Source organism: Balaenoptera physalus, assembly GCF_965194825.1.
Source record: "Balaenoptera physalus genome assembly, chromosome: 1".
Taxonomy (NCBI): Eukaryota; Metazoa; Chordata; class Mammalia; order Artiodactyla; family Balaenopteridae; genus Balaenoptera; species Balaenoptera physalus.
The window spans coordinates 157,044,616-157,071,191 of NC_138882.1; the positions used below are offsets into that span (position 1 = coordinate 157,044,616).

Consider the following 26,576-nt stretch of genomic DNA (forward strand, 5'->3'; position numbering starts at 1 on the left):
CAATCCTCACTCATACCAGGGGGTCCCTCCCAAAACCTGCTCTGAGCATGTCACCCCTGGATCAAATGCCATTCCTGGCTTCCCTTCTGTTGCTGGGAAAACCCAGCTCCCTCTCCTGGATTCCATGCCTGACCCAGCCTCCTGCTTCTGCCTCAGGTGAGGCAGTCACCGCCCGCATTTCTCACACACACACACACACACACACACACACACACACACACACCCCTTCAAAAGCAGATTTATCATGAGGTTGGTGATGTCTAAGTCTCAGGACCCTGCACTCGCACCATCCTCTAAGGTGCTCTTTTCTGTGGACACGGGAGGGAGGCAGCGGCCCCAGCCACACACAAGAAGCCCTGGGCTCAGTGTCTCCACCTCAACACCGAGGATAACCTACCACGCGCGGCCTGCCTGCCTTACAGAGCTGGTGTCAGGGGGTAGTGATGGCCTTTTGGAAACTGTAAAGTGCTGCGCATGTGGAGGCATCACTTATTATGAGCAGCTGCTAGTAAGAACTTGTCCCTTAGACAGTCTCTCCCACGGGCCCTGGGCCAGAGCAAGGACCCCGAAAGAGCCCAGGCTCTGCCGTTCCCTCGCTGGGTGACCTCAGGCGGGCTCGTCCTCCTTTACACTCAGGGTCTCAGTTTCCTGAGTAGCAGGATGGGCCTGGATGAGCTGTACTCTTCCTCCCATTTCTCACCGTTGAGGGGTCCAGGGATCCATGTTGCAGGTAAGCGAGCCATAGGAGCTCAGAGAATCCACTCACAAATTCACACCTCGCTTCCCGCGCGAGGCCACTGAACTATTCAGCCGCAGACAGCAACTGTCCACCCCACGCCCCCTCCATGTGCAGGCTGCGGGCCAGGCACTGAAGCTGTAGCAAATGAACACGGTGGACACCATCCCTGCCCATGACAGCTTACAGTCTATCAGGCAAGAAGAGAAACTGAAGAAGTAAATTACCAGTGCACAGAGTATCATGAAAAAGCGCAGAAAGCGACTGGAGATTGTAACAGGCAGATCTCTCCCGTGTTGGGGGGTCAGGGGAGCCCCCCACCAGCCTCCCCATGGCCCTGGAAAAATTATGCTCAAGGAGACCTGAAAGTGAATAGATGACTTAGGTAGGGGGAGAAGTAGGAGGGAAAAAATCCAGAAACCGCAGAGAAGGGCTGCGTGGCTGGAGATGGTGAGGATGAAGGAGTGATGGAGGGGATGCAACTAGACTCCTAGCTCTGGAGGTGGGAAGCTGAGGGAGAGCCCATATGCTGGGCTCTGTTTCTCCATGAATAGGAGGTCAGGGCGTCTGCTGGGACTGTTCAGGTTGGAACAGTGCGCTAGGACTGCAGCCTGCCTATGGGCCACTGAACCATGTAGAGTGCTCCATTAAACTCTTTGCTTTCTACTCCCTCCCAGGCCCTGTACTGGGCACTGGAGCTCATGTGGGAAGTTCTCTAAAGACTCTTCTCTGCTTGTTTGTTTTCTTTTGTGGGAGCAAGATTGGAGGTCTGGCCCCTTCAGGAACGCAAGGCAGTAAAACGGCCCACCATGTGCAGTTGTACAGGTTGTTCACTGTCCAAGACACCCTGCCAAGGGGCTGAGTGGAGGCTGAAATTCAGCTCTTGTTCTGCTCCCCAAGCTATGTGCTCTGCCATGAGGCTGTGTCTTCTGCGGGGGAAAAAGAGGGCTCCTCTTTCTAATTTGCACAGAGATACCATCCACTCTCCATCAGCTGAACTATGAGCACCCTGGGCTGCGCCTGGGGCACTTTTTCTAATTCTCACAAGGTGTGTGGGCACCACCAGCTTTGGGAGTGAGTCAAGAAAGCTGAGATGTGCCTCCTTTTCAAAGATTCTAAGGAATGAGAAGGTTGGGCATCAAGGCAGCTCAGCATCTCCCCCAGGAGAGAGGTGTAAGCACAGGCTGGAGGTTTTTCATAGAAAGAAAGCTAGTTGGTACCCAGGATGAAGGTCAAAGAAATATGAGCCTGAGAAATCCTCCAGTTTAGAGTCCTTACTGTTAAAACTAGGAGGGACCACTAGGCCATCTTATTCCAGCCCCCCATTTTTCATGTGAGACATCAGAGGACAAGAGGAGTCGTGTGGTTTCCCTGGAGTCACACAGTGGTATTCAAGACAGTGCTAGGCCTCCCAACTCCCAGAACTGAGTTTCTCCACCACACGCCTGCCTGGCCCATCCCAGGGAATCCTCATTTGAGCCCCTCAGGACAGGGGTAAGGCCTATCTCTTCCAGGGTCCCCAGTACAGGCACACACACTCATTAACACATAGGCATGCACACACGCACACGCACGCATGATTTTGGTGGCCTGGTGGTTGCCTCCAGCATAGGACAAGGGCCAGGCTCCCTGTTCACCAGACTGTAAATCTTGGTGCCACTGAGTGGGCTCCAGAACCTTCTACACCACCCCCTGAGGAATTTAAACTTGATTTTGTTCTTATCTAAATATGTTCCTGTGCCTTATCTCACAGGAAACAAATTAGCACCCGTCCCAGGAGGCTGAGAGGCCCAGGGGACATGCTGAGCTTCCCAAGGCAACACTTCCAAAACATGGGGGTCCCAAGGGAGGGAAAGGATGAGACAGCCTCAGGCTTCTCACAGGCCGCCAGCTCCCACCACCACCTCCTCCTTTCCCCAAACTGGACCCACACCGGTTCTCAGCGGAAGTATGATTAATTGGGAAGGGATGCGTCAACTTAATGGGAGACCTGCAAGTTTACAAATGGGCTTCTTTCTTGTTCTTGCTGTAACTGGTGTTTTTAAGCCATGATTTTTCTCCATCTCAGCCATTTTTCTCCATTCTCTTTATTTCTTTATCTCTACATTTCAGCATGTCTGGGAGGCTGGAAGAAAGAGGCCACTGCTAGTCAGGGTCACCTAACCCACAGCAGATGAGACGCTGCCAACATATTGGCATGTAAGGAGGAACACCAAAATAGTGCATATGTGACTTATTCTTTTTTAACCTTTTTGTTGTAAAATAACAGGAAACTACACAAAAACAGACAGTTCAGTGAATCATTATAAGGTGAACACACCTGTAAGATTAGCAAGATCAAGAAATAGAACGGTGCCAGCGGCCCCAGGAGCCCCTCTGGGTGTCTCATCGCAATCACAATTCTCTCTCTTCCCCAAAACTAACCACAATCCTAACTTTTATAATTATCACTTTCTTGTTTTTCCTTATAATTTTATCACTCAAATGTACATCCCTAGACACTGTCATTTAGTTGTGCCCATTTTCTATATTTGGCATATCCCTTAGGTCTCTCCTAATCCCCAGCTTTCCACCTCCATCTCTTACCTTTCCTGACAATTTATCTGCTGAGGAACCCTGGCTCTCTGACCTACAGAGGGTCCACACTCTGGAGTCTGCTGATTGAATACTCACGGTGCCGTTCACCATGTGTATTTGTCCTTTGCCTTTCCTTCAAATCTGTGGCTGGATCCAGAGAGTAGATCAGGCTCCGGCTCCAACCTCTTTGGCAAGATGACAGGTGGGCTGTGCTGTTTCACCAGAAGCATATAAAGTCTGGCTGTGTCTCTTTCTGGGATTGTTAGCACCCACTGATGCTCAGTGCCGAGATCCATTCATTTGTTGGATATTACAAAATGGTGGGTGATACCAGACTCTGTCCTTTTATTGTAAATTCATTAGTTGGAACACTATTATTATGATCTATTAATAATTCCCGTCATTCAAGGTCATGGGTTTGGGTCCTTGAGGGGTGGGTGTCTCAGGGTTGGGAGAGGGGCAATGGTGTGACAATGTTTAATCTTGAAATCCCTTTAGTAGCTTAGGATGCGAGTCCTGGAAGTACCACAAAGGTGAAGTCCACTCCAACTACCCAACTAGAACAGGAATCCCCTGTGCAGCCTCCCTAATAGTTGGCTGTTCAGCCCCTGCTTGCATACCTCATGGATCAGGAAGCTCACTACTTCCCAAGTCAAACCATCCCGTTCTTGCCAAAATCTGGCTCTAAGAGGGTCCATCCTCATGCTGTAGAACTGCCTCCATGCGCCCTCCCACAGGGGTCCCGCAGGGCAGGTCTGCTCCCTCTAACAGGGAATGGTCCTTCAAAGACTCCTCCTCCAGGCAGTCTTCCCAGCTGCTCCTCTCCCTCTTCCTCCTCTTCTGGCTGTAATTTCACATAAGATCCAAAGCTTTGGTGCTGTGATTGATGTTTGCTCAAAATTCCAAAGCAGGCTTATCTACAATTTTCAAAAGGCTGATGCTCATTTGGAGGCAATCGGGCCCAAGTGTCAAACACTAATGCTTCATCTCCCAGTCCGGTCTCACCACAACCTTGCCGCTGACCACAGCAAAAAAAAAAAGCTCATGGGCCAGTCTTTCATTGTTTAACCCCCTCCACATCCACACCAAGAAGCCACATTTCACAGACACCCAGATATGAGACAGCAGAGATGGACAAGGCAGCCAAACGACCTCTTCTCCTGGCGCTTGACACAACCAGACAACATGAATCAAAAATAAAATCATCCCAACACACACACAAAAGGGGTCAAATTGTAAATGAAAGTTGCTTTTGAAAGGGAGGTCTTAAAGCCATCATCTTCCCTTATCCTCTTGGGGCCCCCAGTGTCCCCCTCAGTTAGTGACATCACCTTCCACCCAGACTCTCCAACGCGTAACCTGAGTCATCCCCAAACCTTCCCTTGCTCTCAGCCCCACATTCAGTTACTCACCAAATCCAGCCACTAGGTACGAGGAACGTCTCTGCAAATACCGTCTAGTCTTCACTTTTCCACTTGCTTTGCACCAGCTCTCCCACCAACATAGAATGCACTGTCGATCACCCATCAATACCTCTGTTAACACAAGCCTCCCCAGCCTGCAAAGCTCGGTCCACAGCCACCACCCAAGCACCTATCCTGGATCCTGACCCCCTTCAAAAGCAACCCTCTCTCCAGCAGACTCTCAGGGCTGGATTTATGGAATAAATGAGCAGATTCACTAATTCTGGAAACATTTCTTACGCCCCTTTATGTGCCAGACACAATCCTAGGCACTGAGGATCTAATAATAAAAGCAACAGACAAAATCCCAGTTTATTATAGTCAGCAGAGTCAGACAACGAGAAAAGCAAATAAGTAAATTAGATATAGCATATTAAGAAGGTGCTATGGAGAAAAATAAAACAGGGAAAGGGCTTCTCCTGTGTTGGGGGAGAGAATGAGGGACCTCTCTAGCAATGTGATATCAGAGAAAAAGACTTGAAAGAGGGAAGGAAGTGGACCTCTGCAGGTATCTGGGCAAATGAATGAAAGAGGAAATGAATGAGTGAACAAATGAACAAATAATTCACTGAACACAGTGATTAATGAATGAGGGACTCACTGAATGAGTCAATGAACGAGTGGACAAGAAGGTGGGGATTGTGTCTAGTTTATCTGTTATAACGAAGTGAAGCGAAGTGAAGTGAAGTGGTCAAACGACACAGGCTGGAGAGAAGCCACCAGCTATTTCTATGACTTCTTAGAGCCCATTTAGGAGCTTGAAAATGTGTCTAATGAACTTGTGGAGTGATTTCAAGGGCCTCCCTTCTTTTTAGAGGTCTCCAAGGGTTCTGCAGGCTACACTCAACGCGCTCACAGCCACGGGGGCTTGGCTAGGCTGACAGCGTGGGACGAGGGAGTACCTCCTTGGAGGAGAGCACAGGGCAAGGCTACAGAGCTGGGTCCAGCTCCGGCTCCGGCTGGTCTCAGTGTCTATCTGAAAAATACTCCCAGCTCGCTCCTCCTCAGAATGGGGATGTAGGCCCCCCACGTGCCCTACCCGGGCAGCCATGCTGTAAGGTACACCAAGGACCAGGAAAGGGACGGTGCTGCGGGGCTCGTTTCTTCCATCCCAAGGCGAGGTGTGACGACGCACGTCGGTGGGGCTCCCCATCGACGGCAGGAGGATTATTACTTAAGCTGGGCAGGGTCTAGAGTGAATATGAAGGATTCTGCCTCTGCACATCCCTTCCTGGTCGGAATTTTGTCAGTAAGGACATAAAGCGCAGGCTGGAGACACAGAGGGAAGCCCAGAGTTGCAGAGAGATGAGCGGGGATGTGGGATGGCAGAATCAAAGGCACAGAGCAAGGACTAGGGTGTGGTGTGTCACGGGCTCAGCACCAGCCATAGGAGGGCAGAGCAGGGCAGCACAGGACAGCGAGAGCATTCCCACCCCCAGGGAGGACAGTCACCTGGAGACAGGATAGCACAGGGCTTACAACTGGGGGCTTTGAAGTCGGACAAGCACAGATTCGTATCCAAGCTTTGTGGCTTTGAATGAGCTACTTAACCTCTCCGAGCTTCAGCTTTCTCTAAAACGGGTACAGTGATGAGTAACAGACGATCAAATGAGACAACATTTATAAAGCACTGAGCGTAATACTGGCGCACAGCAAACATTCAGTAGATGATACTCATCATCATTAATATATTCTAATATATTATTGATGATACTAGCATATTGTTTGTTAATAAATAACAAGATATACTATATTACAATGTTAATAATTATCTGAGTCAGCAATGTGTCGGGGCTGACTAAAAAGAGCTAATGTGAGCCCAGACTAAACAGAGGTCAAGTAGGTGCAGAAGAAGGAGGGACTGGACTGGCTTTCCTTTGAGCTGGTTGGTTAGATCCCAGTTGATGGACTGTGTCCAGTCCTGGCCTGCCCCTTGGCAGAACAGAGATAACTGGGATGGATGCAGAGGAAGCAGCTGGGATGTGAGGGGCTGGAAACCCATCCCGTGGGGAGTGGGTGCTGCTCAGACAGCAGGAGAGGAAGCTGCAGCCATCCTCATCACCCCACAATCTCTAGGGCTGGCCCAGAGCAGATGAGACTGAAGCACCAGGTGGGGTCCCAGAGGGCAGATCTGGGGCTGGGGACAGAGAGGGAGCTACAAGGAGGCAAGTTTCAGCTCTGTGTGAGGAAGAACTTTCCTTCAGGTCAATGAGACCACTTCCCAGGGACCAGCTCTGTAGGGAGAGCGCTCCCCAACACCACAGCTATGTCAAAAGATGCTGAGACAAGCCCTGCCTTACCAAGAGGGGGCTCTCCCCAGGAGAGAGGTTGGTCTCCATCAACACTTAGCCTGACCTGACAGTCTCCGACTCATGACACATCTGCCCTTGTTGGAATCTTGGGAGTATAGACATTACTCATCCATCCAACCATTCATGAATTCATCCATTTATTCATTCCTATATGTCTGTGGTCAGTGCCAAGGATATAGCAAGCATCAGCTCTGCCTTCCTGGGGTTTACATTCCAGAGCAGCGGCTCTCAAACTCGTATATGAATTATTCAAGAAGGGACAATTTGAATAGCCACCTGCAAAAGAATGTACTTGGATCCTTACTTCACATAATATACAAAAATTAACTCAAATTGGATGAAAGGCCTAAATGTAAAAGCCAAAACTGTAAAACTCTTAGAAGAAAGCATAAGGTAAATCCTCATGACCTTGGATTTGTCAGTGGTTTCTCAGATATGAAACCAAAAGCACAAGCAACAAAAGAAAAAATAAAAGACGTCATCAAAATATAAAACTTTTGTGCTTCAAAGGACACCAACAAAAGTGAAAAGACAACCCACAGAATGGGAGAAAATATTTGAAAATCATATAATTGCTAAGGCACTTGTATCTAGAACACATAAAGAACACTTGAGGGAATCCCCTGGCAGTCCAGTGGTTAGGACTCCGTGCTTTCAGCCATGGCCCACCCGGGTTCAATCCCTGGTCAAGGAACTTAGATCCCACAAGCCACATGGAGCAGCCAAAAAACAAACAAACACTTGAAACTCAAAAATAAATAACCCATTTTAAAAGGAATGAAGGATCTGAAAAGACATTTCTCCTAATAACATATACAAATGGCCAACAAGCACTTAAAAAGACATTCAACATCATTAGTCAACAGGGAAATGCAAATCAAAACCATAATGAGATACCACTTCATACCCAATACCATGCCCACAATCAAAAAGTCAGATACTAACAAGTGTTAACAAGAATGTGGAAAAATCAGAACCCTCGTATACTGCAGGTAGGAATACAAAATAGTGCAGCCACTATGGAAAGCAGTCTGGCACTTCTTCAAAAATTTAAACATAGGGTTATCATTTGACCCAACAAATCCACTCCTAGGTATAGATCCAAGAAAAATGAAAACATATGTCCACACAAAAACTTGTACATGAATGTTCATAGCAGTATTACATCAAATATACATCAACAGATGAATAGATAAACAAAATGTGGTATATCTTTTCAGTGGAATATTATTTGGCCATAAAAAGTAATGAAGTACTGATACATGCTACAACATAGATGAACCTTGAAAACTTTATGCGAAGTGAAAGAAGGCAGATACAAAGGACCACATATTATATGACTCCATGCATATGAAATGTCCAGAATAAGCAATCGATAGAGGCAGAAATTAGATTCACAGTTGTTTAGGACTGTGGAAATGGGAGAGGTGTTCTGAAATAGATTGTGGTGATGGTTACATCACTCTGTGAATATACTAAAAAGAACTGAATGGTATCCCGTAAGTGAGTGGATTATTTGATACATGAATTATATCTCAATAAAGCTGTTACCAAAAAGGAATCACCCAAGGTATATTCTGCCAGAGCTACAGGCCCATAGGTTTGGATTTAAAGCTGCCTGGGGTGGGGTCTGAGCATCAGTGGTTTTAAAGCCCCCCAGGTGGTTCCAATATATAGCCAAGGTTGAGAACCACTGGTCCAGGGGAACCAATACCTCCCATTTCCTGAAAGTCCACAAGCTGCCTTACCTTCTCTAGCTCATGCCGTCTTTACAACCCTATCCCACAGATGTGACAGGTGCAACAGTCTTTTATCCATAACCCTGAAATCCAAGAAGCTCTGAAAAAGGAGAACTTTTCCATACATTGGCAGAAATTCATTTGGCGTCAAAAAACCCGAGCTGAACCTACATGAAGCTATTTATGGTCTTTATTAATCCTACTTAATGTGAATATCCATACATTTCACTGCAGAAATCATCACCTGTTTGCTTACAGGCTGCTCTCCTTACCCTGCTGGGGGTGTTTAATAAAGCATAATGTACACAGTAGCACTTTCTAAAACTCTGAAACATTCCAAACTCCAAACCAGATCTGGACCCAAGCGTGTCAGATAAGGGATGGTGGACCTATATGTGTTCCCATTTTACAGAGAGAGGAAACTGAGTCTGAAAAAGGCAAAACAACCTGCGTGAAGTCCCAGAGAGAGGACTCCTACCTGAATCCTTCCTTGCAGCCAGGAAGCCCCTCGGTCTCTCGCCTGCATCCTTCCCTGCTCTCCTTCTTGGCCCACGGACACGCGGGGACTCCTGTTTGCCCAGACATGTGGGCGTCTGCTGCTCCAGGCCCAACTCCAGCCAGCTCCTGGCAGGGCCTCGCCCACCACACGAGGGGCCTGCCCCGCCCGAGCAGGAGCTGGAGCCGGAGTCTGCTTTGTAATTTGCTCTGCCAGCCCGCCCTCCCAACTGCAAACGGAAAATCCGAGAAGGTGGTCTGCTTTTCTGGCAGATGTCAGCCCCAGCAGGCCAGGGACAGTGTAGCTGCTAGGTTGGAAACACATTTTAGTGGAATTAGCAGAAAGGAAAAATGTTAATTCTTCAACACTGAGACCCTGCCAGCAAGAAAGAAACAGAGAAGACAACAGATTGAGGGCTGCTCCTTCCACGCTTCTTCACCCACCAGTGGCATTTGTTAATGTAATTAATGACAATAAGAGAAGCTACTACGTAGTGAGGCCCTGCTCTGGGCCCGGGGCCAGACTCACTACTTGTCAGACATTGACACGCCCCAGGGTGGGAAGCATTATTGTCCCATTTTTCAGAACCAAAACCAAGGCTCCAAGAGATGGTGTGAATTGCCTGAGGTCACACAGCAAGGACACAGCTAAGCAGGACTGGACCCAGCTCCTTCTGATTCTGAAGATCAGCTCTTTTCCCCCACCCCACACACAGAGGGTCTTTTTAGCCAAAAGTCTGTAAAGAAGCTGAACCACTTCTTTCCTCAAGTCAGAGTTATTCAGGGCAAGCAGTAGGGCAGCTTCAATTCAGTTTCCTGCCTTCCCTCCCCTTTTGTATTGGGACTGCCCCCCAGGCCATGTACTCCTCTGCAGCTTTTCTCTCAAGAAGCTTCAGAGAGAGAGAGATGGGTTAATTAGCCCATTTCACAGATGAGAAGACTGAGGCCTGCAGAGCGAAAGTAGTTGCACCAGGCCACAACCCAGGTCTTCCTCCTCTCTGTGTGATCCTCTGTGTGGCTCTTAGCTGGATGCCAGTTTTCTGCAACTCCACAGTGGAAAAAAGCCTACTCTGGGAGAACCAAGATCCCTTTCCTTTTGTGGACAGAGGGACAGCCTAAGACCATAGGAGTCACAGGAGGGCACTGCTGTACATGGATTCACTCATCACTCATTTGTTCAAAAACCCTGGACACACCCTTCTCTGAGCTCCAGCTAGACACTAGCTCCAGCTAGACGCTAGAGACACAGCAGAGGATCAAACAGTCCCTGACTCCTGGGAGCTCAGAATCTAGGTGAACAACCTGCAAATCCACCGTTCCACACCCAGTCCAGTGCAAGTTGCAGTGGGTTCTCTAAGACCCAGAGGAAACACAGAAGGAGCCCCCCAGCTGCCAGCAGGAGTCAGGGAAGGCTTCATAGAGAAGGAAGCATTTGAGCTGAGAGTTGAGGGATGAGTTGATTTTGGCCAGGTGGGCAAGCTGGAGAAAGGCTGCCCAGACCCAGGACACAGCATGTGCCACAGCCCAGAGGTGGGAGAGGTGATGGGAACCCCTAGGCAGATTGTGGTGTCCAGAGCATAGAGTGAAACCCTGGGCCCAAGACAGAACCAAAGTCTGGGGACCATCTCCTCACTCAGTTGGCCATAGAGAGTCATGGCCACAAGGACCTTCCAGGAGGGGCAGGTTTTGAGGGGGTGACTGTTAATTCTAAGGCACCAACATCCTAAGTAAATGGCCCCACCCAGGAGAAGACCCAACCCTGAGCCCTGAAGTCTGGGCAGCCTCTGTGGCTTTGGACCAGCCAGTGACGACTTCTCTTGGTCATTAATCGCAGCATGCGCTAATGTTTGATAAATTGCCCAACAGTTGCATTAGCTAATTAACTCCCCGAACAAAACCAGAGAGTTCATCTGTTTTTATAAGACGCCCAAGAGCATCCTGGGAACAGGCACGGTGGTCGTGAATAAAAGAGAAACATTCATTTATGGTAATTGGTTTCAGCTCCTCACTTGGCTGCTTGTCCTGACCTAAATGTATCCAGTTGTTCCCTCTGCCTTGCTCTGGTTTGGGGGTCACTCCTAATGGTTTAATTCAACAAAAAATGTCTGCCATTTCCTGTACCCTCTGTCTTTTTTCACCCTCCTCCCAAACGGTTTTCTTGCAAGCAGCCTCTCTGCAAGTCCCTCCCGGAGCTGTTTCCTTCTCAGGGAACAAAGTCAAGATTGTTGACAGAGAAAAAAGGTCTTAACTCCAGGCCAAGAAAAGAAGGTGGGGGAGGGGATAAATGAAGGTCATAATCATTTGTTTGTCTTCCACCCGGACTTCACAAAGCAGGTTTTGTCCAAGGCCGGTGGTCAGGGACTCTGACACAGAACATGGCCCTGGTGACCAGGGGCAATTTATGGGAGGGAATGAACACAAGTCCTCATTCATGGAGCCGCCTCGGAGGAAGTGACTGAGGAGGCACATTCGCGCGGGCAGCCGGGCCCTCCCAGGTCCCTCCTGCGGGTCTGAGGCTGTGGAGGGATAGGGAGAGGCTGGCGGGGTGCTGTGAGTTTTGGCCAAACTTCAAAACCCAAGTGCAGCCCTGCCTTCCTCTGGACGGGTTTTTTTCACCCCAGTCCTGGGCACAGATTATCTCCCCACAGGGCAGTGCCCAGAGACCGTATGGGAGTGGCAGTCCCTCCAACCAGCTGGGCTCTCCATCCCTCAGGTGGATGCCGGGAGTCTCTGCTAGCCTTTGGGACCCAAGGATGAGAGCAGCAGGAGGGTGGGGGCGGGCTGGGGCCAGGGAGAGGATCTGGAATACATTGCGCCATCAGCAGGAACAGCTTGTAAACTTTGTTGGGATGCATCTGGTAGAAAGGCGTTGTATAAATATTAGATCATTATCGGCGTATTGTGTTTCCCACTTGGGCGGAGGAGGGGCTGGCGGGCCCCAGATGCCTTTCGTCAAGAAGACAAGGATGGCTTCAAGGAGTCCTCGGAAGGTTGCCGCCTGCCCTCGGGCGGTCCTCAGGTTCAGGGCTCAGATCCTGGGGAGGGCGGAGTGACCGCCAGCCTAGCCCGCCCAGGCTCTTCCCAGGAAGGACACTGAGCATCGGGCTGGAAGGGAACAGGACTGACCGGGTGGGTGGAACAGAGAAGGCCAGTTGGTCCACGCCAGCAAGGGACACTTTGTCTCGCTGTGTGACCCTGTCCTTCTTTGTGGGTCCCTGTCTCCATCTGAATGGCCATGAGGGGAGCCGATTTTATGACATTTGTGAATACCTACTCGAGGCCACCTTGTGCTAGGCACAGGGGACACAGAGGTAGATACAGCACCGTGGTGGGGAGCTCAGCAACCTCAGGGCCCTTCCAGGCTGGAATGCAGGGATGGGGCATCCTTGATTGTAGAGCTCATTCCCGCTTACCTAAGAGCACTGAGCGGCATCGCTTCCCGGTGCCGGTACACCCTGGGACCTGAGGGAGTATGTGCCAGCCCACTGCAAGCAGCAGTCTGCGGGGAGCAGGGCCTGAACGGTGCCACCCGCAACATCAAATCACTGTCACACCATCTTCAGCAGCATCAGCATCAATCAAAACCTGCCCCTCCTGGAAGGTCCTTGTGGCCATGACTCTCTATGGCCAACTGAGTGAGGAGATGGTCCCCAGACTTTGGTTCTGTCTTGGGCCCAGGGTTTCACTCTATGCTCTGGACACCACAATCTGCCTAGGGGTCCCCATCACCTCTCCCACCTCTGGGCTGTGGCACATGCTGTGTCCTGGGTCTGGGCAGCCTTTCTCCAGCTTGCCCACCTGGCCAAAATCAACTCATCCCTCAACTCTCAGCTCAAATGCTTCCTTCTCTGTGAAGCCTTCCCTGACTCCTGCTGGCAGCTGGGGGGCTCCTTCTGTGTTTCCTCTGGGTCTTAGATGAGCCACTGCAACTTGCACTGGACTGGGTGTGGAATGGTGGATTTGCAGGTTGTTCACCTAGATTCTGAGCTCCCAGGAGTCAGGGACTGTTTTATCCTCTGCTGTATTTCTAGTGCCCAGCTGGAGCTCAGAGAAGGGTGTGTCCAGGGTTTCTGAACAAATGAATGAATGAGTGAATGAATGAACGAATGTCATCATCATCGTCATCGTCACAATGGCTACCCTTTGTTTTGCACATCCTCAATGTTAAACCAAACACTTTATTCTCAGAGCGATCTATGAGGCTGACTCTGTCAGTGCCCATTTCACAGCTGAGAAAACAAGGGCAAGGTCATATAGCTAGTAAGGCGTTCCAACCCAAGTCTCCAACACAGTCACAAGAAGCTTTTCTGTCAGCAGGCATCACAAAGTGCAAGGGAGCCTGGGAGCCGGCGCTGCTCGTGGCTCAAGGAGGACTTCTAGAAGAGGCCCTTTTGAGCTAAGACCTGCAGGTTGAGTGGGAATTCGACAAGGAGGCCTGCTGCAGGCATTGTTCCCTCCCCTCTCCAAGAAGCCTTGCTGACTCCCCAGCCCCTTCCACTTCCCATCTCTGAGGGCTGGAGAACTTCCAGCCAGCTGTCCTGTGCCGCTTCCCACAGCCTGGGCCTTAGAGTCTGGCCCCCTCCCCATGTGATCACGTGCAATCCCCTCAGCAACTCTGTAAGGTGACATTATAATGCACTGACAGGAAACTACAGCACAGAAGGGGCGTGGTTTGCCCCAAGCCTCACAGCCAGTAAGTGGCAAGACTCAAACTCGGCTTCATAATGGTGATATCAGACCCGTTCGGTGCTTGAGTATGCTCCAAGGACAGCACTGGACACCGAGGAACAAGATTCAAGAGGTGGCTCTGCTGTGCTGTCTCATCTGTGGCCTCGAGCAGGTCCCCTCTCCCAAGACCCCAGCCTGCCCTCTCTAGAGGAGGAGATTCACTGAAGGGGAATCGGACTTTGTGGTGTCTGAGGTGCCTGTGAATTGACATCATCTTGTCCCTGCTCAGGCCTGCAAAACTGGAGTGCCAAACATTAGCGTCTCTATTTGGCAGGTGGGGAAACTGAGGCCCTGGGGGATAACATGACCAGAGCACTAGAACATGCCCAGAAGAGGAAGCCCAGGTGTGGCAAGGACTGGACCCTGAGCCCTGAGGGGCAGTGAGGGTGCCGAGTTTAGTGTGGAGCAGTGCAGAGGGATCGGGGATAGAGTGTCTGCCTCAGATCTGGACAAGGCACTCCTGTGGCAGAGGGAGCAGGTGAAGTGTAGCCTCTGTGGACAGATGGCCAGACTCTGAGGGTCAGACGAAGTTCAGTAGCATCTAGTCTAAGTCATAGATGATTTCCCTGCCAGGTGTTGTCTGGCTCTGTCTTGCATACCTCCAGTGACAGAAAGCTCACTACCTCTCAATACAGCTCATTTGATGGTTGGACTGTTCTGATTTTAGTTCATTCATAGGAAGCATTTTCTATGAAGAAGCAACAAGGAACATCTATGTGAAGAGGCTGGGAGCCACAGGAAGGCATTGGAAGCTGTGAACCTCATCATAGAGAGCTTAGGCTTGTCTGACACCCAGAGACTATCATGAACTCAGCACTCCCAGGGTCCCCTCCCTTTTGGCAGTAACAGCAGACACGTATGCAGCACTTGACAGTTTACATTTGTCCAAATGCATCCTTCTAACCAGCTTGCCAGATGGCCAGGCAGGAATTATCAGGCAGCCAAGGCAGAGGAGCAGTAGGGGTCCAGAGAAGGTGAGCGCCTGCTCTGCCCAGGTTGCTCAGCCAGCGAGAGGGCACGCCAGGACCAGACTCCGATCTCCCCTGCCCCGGTGCTGCTGCCACAGTGCTGAAAAGCCACCCATGTAGGGTGCCTGCTACAAAGAATATTCTGGACCACTTCCAAATTTGGAATGGGGCACCCTTGAGCCCCTTGGAATTCCAGGCTATGCTATTTTTAGGCCGATCAGCTGTTCCACCCCTGCTCCCCTACCCTAGGCCCCCCAAGCAGATTTCCCAAGCAATCAAATCCATGTGTCGCCAGTTCCGGGCCTGGCACTTTGCGAGGTGAGCACTGGATACTCTGATGCCACCAAAGGGTGCAGGCCCCGCCCAGACTGGAACAGTTCTGCTTTTCCTGCTGGGCCGGACCCAGAATTGACTGCCTCGCTCTCTCGTGGGGCCAGACTCTAGATACCCCAAAGCCCTTCCACGCCTCCAAGGAACCACTAGAAACTAGTCTACTGGACAGAGAAGCTGACTGAGAACCACAGAGAGGTGCGGACACGTGCTGATGTCGTGGCCCAGGTTCTCCCAGGCCCCACAAAGCCCATCTAATTGCTTCCCGCCTGAGCTGAGCTGGGAAGGACCGGGGGAGGCTTCTGCTCCTCCTGCTTCCCCAGGTAGTGGCCGGGCGCCGAGAGAGTAGCACAGTCCCACACAGACCCGGAATCAAATCCCTGCTCAGCCACTTGCAGCTGTGAGACCTCGAGCCAGGGCCTGCACCCCACCGAGTCCATCCCCTCATCTCTATATCGTAGATAATAATAGGACCTCGTCCACATCGTGGTGGTGAGGTTTCAACGACAACACGCATGTAAAAGGCTCCACACAGGATGCAGAAAGGAGCTGGCATCCTGGACATTTTTAGCTATTATTACTTCTTAATGACATAAAGAGAGGGGCAGAGGTCTTGTTGAATTATCACAAAAAGGGGAGGGAGGAGGCAAGTTTGTTCCTGGAGTTTTGCAGGTGGAGGAGCATTGACATGATCACTGTCGCCCTCAGCACTGTCCCTTGTCTTGTCCTTGTCTGAAGCCCTCCTCCCTGGCACTCAGGGACTCAGGCTGTGCCCACTCCTGCAGCCCCAGCTGCCCGGACCACTAACTACTCCCTGGACCTCAGCTCCCCGGTTCAACGAGGGCAGGAACCTCGGCCCCCACCTACCCACAACCCCACAGGATCAGGTAGACAGCAGGCATTCCAGAACTGCAGAACACTGGACTTCTGGAAGGGCACAGAGAAGGTGAAAGATCGCGGGCTTTGTAATACTACAGAGCTGGTTTCAATCTCAGCCCTACCACTTCCTAGCTATGTGACTTCCAGCATGTCCCTTAATCTCTCTGGGACTCTGTCTCCTTATCTGTAAAATAGGTGTGAGAATAGCACCTACGAGGATAGTTGTGCAGGTTAAAGAAAGCAGACATGAGGCCCTTCATAAACATGAAGATCTGCGTCCCAGGCAGTCAACTCAATGGCTTTTAGGACCATAGCAACCCCACAAGCAAATGGAAACCTGAAGAGGAAAGGGCTCCTCCAAGGTCACACAGAGAATGTCAAACTAAGACCCAAGAATAAGTGGAGCCTTTCCACACGCAATGAGCAGAATCTACAACAAATACAAAAAAAGAAAAAGACCGGAGGGACTTCCCTGGTGGCGCAGTGGTTAAGAATCCACTTGCCAATGCAGGGGACATGGGTTTGAGCCCTGGTCCAGGAAGATCCCACATGCCTCGAAGCAACTAAGCCCATGCACCACAACTACTGAGCCTGCGTTCTAGAGCCCGTGAGCCACAACTACTGAGCCTACGCGCCATAACTACTGAAGCCCTCGCGCCTAGAGCCCGTGCTCCGCAACAAGAGAAGCCACTGCAATGAGAAGCCCATGCACCGCAAAGAAGAGTAGCCCCACTTGCTGCAACTAGAGAAAGCCCGAGGGCAGGCTTTTTATACATTTGTAAGTAAATTTATAAAAAGGAAAAAAATATTTCTAAGAAAAATACTGGAGGCTTCTCCATGGTCCAAAAAGGCTATGAGGCCAATCAGGGAGGAAGGTTTTCTGGGCAGGCTGTACACACAGAGTCCCCGGGACAGCATCTGCACAGCCAGGGCCCACTGCCCATGGCCAGCGCACATGCAGTGCCAACGTGTCAGGACTTAACCACAGCCCCTGCTGTGAGAACCAGCCACCTCCCTCTACCAGACACCCCTAATTCTTCCAATGTGGCTGAGAGCTAATGAGACTCTTAGGGAGGCAGGGGGGAGGAGCGGGAGGAGTGAGACCACCTCTGCTGACAGCCCGCCCATCAAGGACACTCTACTTGCGGGGACCTGGCCCCTGGGCCCAGAGAGGCTGTGCGGCCAGCTCCCAGCTCCCAGTGACATGATGCAGGCCCTGGGGGGATGCCTGACCCCTGTCACTCAGAGGGGCGCTGGGAACCGCCACAGCGGGTCAGAACCAGGAAAGAATGGGCCAGCCCAGCCAGCCAGCAGAGGTCTGGTGACTCTGGAGTAGGCCTGAGCAGGAAAATAACAAACTCCCCACCGTCCAATCCCCACCCAACCCCAGTGTCTGGCCAGCGCAGCCGATGGGCCTTGGTACAGCAGGGCTAGCTGGGCTGGCTGGGCAGGTTGGGGGAGGAAAAGATGGACAGGGAGGTGAGCGATTCAGAGCTGACGGCCCAGGTGGCAGGTCTCCATGGGCAGCTCCCCAGTGAGTGAGACCATGTGGATCACTAACTGGCCTAAGAAGATCAGACTTCTGTCTCAAGTCTGCCCCTCCATCCTCCTCTCCCCCAATCCCCCCCTCCTTCATCCCCTCCCCCTCCCCCATCCCGCCCACCGCCCCATGCCTGCTGTGTAATCCTGGGTTGGATGCAATCTCTCTGGATCTCCGAAGAGGGAGGGAGAATAAGATTAAGATCCCAAAGGGAAGAAGGTATCAGAGGCAAATATTGGCCATGCAGGCTCTTTACTCTGGTTCAAACTGTCCCAGAAAGCTGAGGATGAATTATGACTTGAGTTGGGCTCAACAGCTGTGAACTCAGAGAGCAATCACTGATGCTGAGGGCTGGATAATGCTGAGGACACGCAGATGGATCAGCTGTAGTCATCACTTTTCAGGACCTCCCTGTCTAGTTAAGGACTCGTGACAAAAGGGACCAACATTGTCCAGGAAGAAATAGGGATGGGCAGTCAGTTTCCACAAGGGAAGGGACCTGTAGGAGACGGCAGTTGAGCCAGGCCATAAATAGTATGGTCTTTCTCTTGTGCATGGCACATAGCAGGGACACAAAGGATGAATGGATGGGTGGATGGGTGGGAGGGATGGTGAATGGGGGAGTGGATGGAGGATGGATGGATGGATAGAAGGAAGGAAGGATGATGGATAGATGGACGGATGGATGGATGTTGGATAGTCAGGTGAGTGAGCAGATGTGAGAACAAAGTATTGTTTCGTTCAATTTATTCTTACTACAAGCCTCCCAAGTATCAGGATGGAAGTGACAGCCCCTTGCTCCAGGTTATTAATGTAAACACCTGAGGCTGAGAGAGGGAAAGCGACTTGTTTAAGGTGACATAGTAAATTAGTGGCAAATCCAAGACCAGAATTCAAGGCTCCTGACTCCTATCCAGTACTCTTTCCACTCCATCATGCCCACTTATTCTCTTCTCCTATTCCCCTCCTCCTCCACATAAATATTTGTGTAAAGAAGAAAGAAAAGGAAGAGAGAGGAGGGAGGGAGAGTGAGAGGGAGGCAGGGAACCATCATGATTTTGTGGTAAAGGTCCTGAGTTCTGGCTCCTGATCTTGAGCAAGTCATTTCATTTGTCTTGGCCTTTTTCTCGGGTAAAATGGGCTGTGAAAATCGCCTTAGGTCACAGGCAGGAAAAGTGTTGTGAAAGCAGGAAAAGCCCCTACAAATGGGAGGGGAGGGAAGGGAGTCGCTTTTTTCACGGCTCTTCACGGACTGAGCAGTGCCCCCTGGCTTCCAAACAGAAGTGAGTCCAAGGGCCAGGTCAGAAGAACAATCCCATTGACTCCCAGACCCCCACATCAGCGTGGAAGCTGGGAGGTTGGGGGTAGGGGGATGGGGTGTCAGATGAATAAGAATAAACACGCTGGGCTCTGAGCTCTGAGGCAGCGAGGAGAGCTGGCAGAGCTGAGCAGACACCACCAGCTCTCAGCTGCCCAGGTCAGCAAGTGGGGCAGAGCAGGAAGAGTCCACAGCAGCGAGAAATCTTCCACCCCCCAACTCCCCCCCTTTCTAGGTGACTTCTACACTCATTCACTCATTCATTCATCCATTTCCTGAGGGAAGGAAAGGGAGTGTCCAGGTACTGAGCAGGTGTCATGGGCAGACCTAGCACGAGATTTTGACAAAGGTTCTCCCATCCGTTGCTCACCACGTAGCAGTGCCAGGAAATGGCAATGATGGGTATCCCCGTTGCTAAGGAGATGCTCTGGGCTTCGAGTCCAGAATCTCAGCTTCAAGTTGCCCTTTTGGACACTGCCCAGTCCTTTACTCTCTCTCTGGGCCTCAATTCCTTCGCCTGCGAAATAAGGAGAATGTTTCTTCTGCCTGCGATGGGCCGTTATCAGCATGAGGCGGTGCGAACACAGCCACTGCCCCCCAGACGAGGCCCCATTGCCCAGGCAGAGCAGGAGGTGCCTGGGTGGGCCCCACACAGAGAGGCCTTCCCTGCCCTGGGGTGAGTGGAGTCAGAGCAAGAGTTCCCCGGCCTGTGAGGGTCCGGAGGGCATGGCCTGTTCACTGGAGCATGGAGGGATGAAGGCACCCATTCTACTTTGTGCTGCTGAGTACAGTGATGCTTGCCCCAGAGTTTAAGTGGACCCCACCCTCCGCTCCTATTGCTCTTCCTCTCCTCATAATGACAAGGTGGTTTGAGTGTGGACGCTGGAGCCAAGTGCCTGAGGTAGAATCCAGGCTTTGCCCCTTCTTAGCTGCGTGACCCCAAGCAAGTTGCCATATCTCTCTGTGCCTCAATCTCTTAATGTGTAAAACGGGGATAATGACAGGGCCTGCCTCATAGAGCCGTCACAAGGATTCAATGACCTTACACGTGCAAAGGGCCTGGAGCAGCACCCCGCACAGAGGATGCACCACGTAAGTATTTGCTATTAATAAAAACATCACTGAGCCTCCGCCTTGATATGAAGTCCTCCAGGAAGCTTTCCTGACCCAAAGGCTGTTTATACTCCTCCTCTTAGCCCCCACAGGCTACTGTGCTTCCCCCTAGCAAGGCTTTTATTCTCCTATAGTTAGGCTTATTCTTGGGCCCATTTTACAGAAAGGGAAACTGAGACCCGTAGAGGTTAAGTGATTTGTCACCCTGCCCTGATCTTCCATCCTTGGCTCAGACACCTCCAATAACAGGAAACTCCTTCCCACCCAGCCTGGGGAGGCGGTACCATCTGAGATGAGTTTTGCAGGATAAGAGTTAACCAGGAGAAAGTTGGGAGTGGGAAAGTAGGCACTGCAGGCGGAGATTCCGCGTGATGAAGCCATGGAGGTGAGAAACACCCTTGTGTGGGAGGAACTTCTAGCAGTTGCTAGTGCTGGAGCACAAAGTGGGGCAGGGGGCTAGCCGGGGACTGGGATGCAGAGGTGGGCTCCACCACATCACAGGGGCCTTGAATCCCAGGTTCAGATGTGATGCTACAGCAAAGGAGAAGCCATTAGACCATTTTCAGCAGACATGGAAATGGCCAGATTTCTATTTGGGGCCCTCAGTGAGCTATAAACACCGTGCAAAGCTAGCTATTATGGCTAATAATGGTTTATCACCCTGCGCCACAATTGCCATTTTCACGTCTATTTCCCGCTAGATCAAGAAGCCAAAGAGGGCAGGACCTGTGTGTCTTATTCACCCCTGTATCTCTGTGCTTGGCACAGAGCAGACACTCGGAAGATGCTGTCGAATTAATTAACTAAAATGAAGCACATGATACCAACTACTGTGAACTGTTTTGCAGAAGAAAAACTTTGGGGTCAGGCAGCCTTCAATCCAAACCCCGATGCCAGCTCTTACTGCAGAACGGCCTTGGCAAGCTGAGTTACATCTCTCAGTCTCCTTCTCAAAATAAGTTCAATCATTCCTTCCTCACACTGTAGAGCACGGTGGTTAAAAGCAAGGGCTTTAGAGATTGCATTCTCAGGCTTGAACCCTTGGCTCTGCCACTTACTAGCTGCGTGGTCTTGGGTTTTTATTTCCCTCTCTGTGCTTCAATTTCCATCACTTTAAAAGAGTGATGGTGTGACCTGTATCATGGGGTTAGTGTGAGCATTCTATAAAATCACGGGTGTCATCAATAAAAATTTTTTTAGAAAGATTCCTTCCTCCCCAGTTATGGTGCAGTTCCAAACACAATGCCCAGCACACACAAAGACCCTCAATAAATAACAGCTAAAAGAAAAACATGAAGATCCTTGGGCACAAAGCACCAGAACTACTGCCTGGTACAGACGTCAGCAAGCAGGAGGGAGATTGTCAAGGGGCAGAATTTTAAATTTGAGGATCTGGACTTGAATCCTGGCCCTGCTCTTTCCCAGCTGTGCAACCTTAGGGAAGTAAATTAACCTCTCTGGTTTCCTCATCTGTTCAATCTAAGTATTAACAATAATACCAATCTCAAGGACTTGCTGCATGCACTAAAGGAGATAACAGTTGTGAAAGTGCTTAATGTATACAAATGTGGGTGATGATTATTATTATCATGACAGCTCATAAAACCCGGGTGGAGCTTCCTGTTATAAACTAGTTCTCCCTTACTCCACCCGCAGACCAGAGGCTGGCTCAGTGCTTTGTTCTGGGCATAGCTGGAGGGGCCAACTGGGCTGGGGCAGAGGCCAGGGCGGGCTCCCAGCTCCCACCATCTGCACCGCGGGGTCGGCCCATCTGTCCAGCAGTGGGCACACATGTGGCCTCATCTGAGGGTGTAGGGTCGTTGGGGTCAAGCAGGAGAAAATTGGGGGCAGATGAGGGGAAGGTTCCAGCTTATTTTTAGAGAAGGGGGAAAGAGGGGAAGACAGGAAGGCCCTTGTTCCTCGGCATTTCCACCATGTGGATGGCAGGCGGGAGCGCAGGCAGGCAGGGTTGGAGACAAAGATGCGTCTGCTCCTGGGGCTGCTGCCACGGCCGTTGCAGGACCTCAGAGGACTGTCAGCACGGCGTTCTCACTCGCAGCCCTGCCCATGGGAACCCTTCAGGACCCTGAAGGAGACCGCACCATCCAGAGGGGCTGAGCCCGCAGGGCCCATTTGCGCTTTAGGAAGGATCCTCCAACTGCAGTGTCAAGGATAGCTTGTGGGGTGGAATCTGGTGCCAGGGAGGCCAGTGGGCACTCCCAACACAGGGCCTGGCACACAGTAGACCCATGAAAGGTACAAGTCCTCTCCTCCTGGCCCTACCTAAGGTTCTGAGGTCCTGGCACCTCTCCAGGTTAACCTGCCTTGTGTCCCAAGAGGCAGCACAGTGGAGTGAATAAGACGGTGACTCTGGAGCCAGATCACTGGAATGTGAATCCTGGCTCTTCCACTTTCTGGCTGTGTGACTTAGGGCCAGTTGCTTAATCTCTCTGTGCCTCAGTTTTTTTGTCAGTAAGATGGGTATAGCCGTAGCTCATACTGCATAGGTTTGTTGTGAAAATAAAGTAATATGTGTTGAACACTTAGAGCAGTCAGCTTGTACTCGGCGTCCACTGTTCTTATCGTCAGCCTACAGTAGGGCATGCACAGCTGGGGTGGCCTGGTGCAGGAAGGAGTGAGCTGAGCGTGTACGGGGCTCTCCAGCAGGACCCCTCAATGGGGGAGAGGCAACCAGACTGTGGTGGGCTTGGTGTCAGAGAACAGGCTGGGCCGGGCCAGGGGAGGCGGCAGGCCTGCCCCGCGGCAGTGGGCCAGCCCAAGGCTGGAGGTCGGCAGACACCACTGTGGCTCCCATGGGTGTTTTTGAACGGAGCCCAAAAATGACAGGAATTTTCCAAATCGCCTGTTTTTCCACTCTCAGGGCTCCCAGCTCCCCACCCTCAGATCTAACTCTGAATAGAACTTTGAAATATGTCAAGAACAAGAGGGTGAAAGACCCCAGAGAAGACTGTTAATCCCAAGTCCAGGTGGTGGCACGCCGGCCAGAGCTGCCCGTGGAAAAGTATGAGAGAGGATGCACGTGTGGGAGGTGTGTCCTCATACCTGGACACAAGAGCTGGTGTGCACGTCAAGCGGCTACGAGTGTTGGCGCGTGTGAGTGTCTGTGCACCTGATCGCACACTCAGGTCAGTGCCTGCATCTACCATGGGTGGGCTCCCATGGGAACAGCTGCCCGGCTACAAGACACACGAGAAACGGCATGGGTTAAGCATTTACCAGCTGACACACAGTAGGTGTTCATCACCTGTACTCCCCATGTCCACTCCCTTATGCATGTAAATGCATGGAGCACACCTGCCCATGTGTCTGCTTTGCCTGTGTGTGACAGAGGTGCCTTGGCAGTCGCTGGACCTGGGGCAAGACGGGAAAGGGAACTGAGACCTGCCCTGCTTCAGTCTACCTGGTCCTGGGCAGGAGGACCTGCCCCAAGGCATGAGATTCCCACGATGTCAGCGGGACTAGGTGAGGGGTGGGGGTTTGCATAAGCGCATCCAGACCACCAGCTCAGCCACAGCAGAGGTATCCTCAGATGGGCAGCAAGCTCAGCATCCCAAGACTTTGGAGAGCCCTTGGAGACCACCCACAGCGGCCCAGGGGGCATGGACCTGCCTGGGGCCCCACAAGTCCAGGACTGGGACTGAAACAAGGTGTCTCAATGAAGATCACAGACTTAGAAATCTGACAGGCCAGGGTTTGAACTGTGGTTCTCCCTTTGACTAGCTGGGTGACCTTGGGCAAGTCATTTCACCACTCCTAGTCTGTTTCTTCAGCTGGAAGTGAGCATTCTAAACCTCAAGGGTCAGCGCTGGGCTTGATGGTCAGGTCCCCGACTCCCACTCCAGTGCTCTGGATGGGTCCAAAGGAACCTCCCTCCCCTCAGGGGGCAGCTGAAGGCTAAGGGACAGGGCCCCAGGTGCCCCCCAGGAGACTTTCTTCTCTAGATCACCCTGAGAGGGATCCAGAGCCCTGTCTTGGGAAGCTAGTGACCAAGCCTCTAGCCCCTGTCTGACCTTAAGCAAGTGTCTGCTCCTCTCTGGGCCTCAGTTTCCCTACCTCTACCAGGAGGGGTAGCTAGGGAATCTCTTGGGAGCCTCCCCATTCCAAAGACCCCTGGCTCCACAGGAGAAGGTAATTGGGAGCAGCTGCCTCGAGAGCGAGCGTGGGAGCATTGGAGAGGGGGTCTCGAGGCTTCCCCAGCCGCCGGACACTGCCCCGTGGTTTATGTCAAATTGTCAGCCCCAATCCTGCTTTCCCCCTGGGCAGGGCCGCCTTCAGTGGGCCTCAGGAGAGGTGGCCTGTCCAGCCGCCGTGTTTACAGTGCTCAGACGCCGCCGGGAACCTGATCTGGGCAGACCAGGGTGGGCCGCCCCACGGGGCCCAAGCCGTGTCCACACTCATTTCCCGGAGACTGAACACGGCCTGCCCGCCCGCCGTGCTGAGTCCAGCTGCCCGGCCACCCGCCCACGGAGGGCCCAGCTTCTTGCAGGCAAGCGCCATGGACAACTGCGGAATGTACAAGGGCCCGGGGAACCAGAGCAGGGCTGAGGGGAGGGGGGTGCAGAGGGAGAGAGGAAGGGGCGTTCCCCCTCCAGACAGGTTCATGCTGTGTCCCCCCAGGCAAGTGTGCTTTCTGCCCCCCTGCCCAGGTGTGTTTACCCTACTGACTTGCTGATGGACTAGCTCTTCCCCACACCCAATCACCTGGGTCAGAGTCAGCACAATACAGCCCCCGGGCCAAATCCGGCACCGCCTGTGAGTGGAGATTGTCTTTTACTTTTTTTTTTTTTTTTTTGCTTTTTTAAACTGCTTTATTAACTTCACAATATATAAAGAACATCTCTCCATGCAATAGGTAAAACTCTCCTGCTGACAGAAACTTACAGATTGGGTCAGAAACACAACATTCAATTAGAAGCTGGTAACAGGAGACCCACAAGAAACAAGTAACACCAAAAGGTTTACAACAAAGGTACGTCACAAACATGTAAGTTTAGGAAGCAGGTGTGTCTCCCTACTAACTTCAGGGAAAACATCAGGATTCAAGGCATAAGGCAAAACTCGTCATGATGGTCACGGTGAGGGGGGTCAGTGCTAACCGCCCCCAGACTATGACTCAACTGCTTTTCCCTCAGCTTTTCCATCAGCTGCCTCACCTCCTCCCCAATCCTTTCCATATTCTCTTCTCTCATCCTTGCCTGTGGCTCTTCAAGCCTCTGAGTCATGTCCCATCTATACTGCAGGATGGGCTGCCTAACACGGAACCTCCTACGATTTCCTCTAGGTACACAATATTCACCAGCTTCCAAAGGGAGGGCGAAAGGCTCTCCTTTATTAGCATCTTGCCCCTTTTCATCCTTGTTTCCATTCTCCTGGTTGGCATTTTCCATTTAGAGATTTTTTACTGCTTGTTCCTCTTTGGACGCCATTGCTCCTGGGCCTATCCTCGCTGTCTCCTGCTCCTCCCGATTCTTGCTGCAAGTGCGCCGCCGCGACACTTCCACTCGCAGACCTGCTGCCCCCGCGCCTCGTACTCTTGGGGGCCGACCCTAGCCGGCACTCCCTCAGGGCCACCGGGAGCAGGGACCGAGAAGGGAGCGAGCGACAGCCAACAGCCGGGTCTAACACTAGAGCGGGCACGCCCGAGTTGGCGCGGGCCGGTCACGTGCGCCCTCTTTTACATGTTTTAATGGTTGGGAAAAAAATCAAAAGAAGAATACTTTAAGACACATGAAAATTATATGAAATTCAAATTTGTGTCCATAAATGAAGTTTTAGTGGAACACAGCACATTGTTCATTTATGTATGTCTGTGCTTGCTTTCTCCCTGCAATGGCAGAGTTAAACAGCTGTGAAGGAGACTGTATGGCCGGCAGAGCTGAGATTATTTACTATATGGCCCTCTACACAAAGCACTTGCCCACCTCTGATCTAAATCATTCGTGAGTGGCAAGTATAAACCTCAGGTGTCAATCTCGTGAACCAGCATGGGAGTAAAGGGGGCAAGAAACGTCACTTTCTTTGTTTCCTATAACCTAATTTCTTACCCCATGTTCCTGGGGTCAGTCCACGTTTCGGGGATTACATGATGTCAAGCTGCGGGGTGGGGGCAGGGCACTGGCCCACACTGATTGCATCTGAGGCCCCCCTGACATGACCCTGCATGTCTGGCCACCCTCTGCCACCTCCAGGGCACTGTGTCCTGGCTGCACCCCACAGCCCTTCCTCCTAAGGCTCTTATCACCTCCCAGCAAAGCCGCTTAGGACCTACAGGGCTGGCTGTGCTTCTCCTCGACTCCCCTTTATGTTTCTTCAAGATAGTCTGTTGATCCCTCTTCTCCCCTTTACTTCGTCTGTAAA

The 26,576-nt window shown here is 51.5% G+C and overlaps 1 protein-coding gene and 1 pseudogene across 3 annotated transcripts in view; both read right to left on the reverse strand.

The window, feature by feature from the left end:
- Positions 1-26,576, reverse strand: part of LOC309646906 (uncharacterized protein) — a 231,055-nt gene that overhangs the window by 100,569 nt on the left and 103,910 nt on the right. The gene's annotated exons all lie outside the window — the stretch shown is intronic.
- Positions 24,906-25,843, reverse strand: LOC309646904 (protein BEX1 pseudogene; annotated as a pseudogene). The gene has a single exon. The product of its transcript is annotated as a protein BEX1 pseudogene (transcript).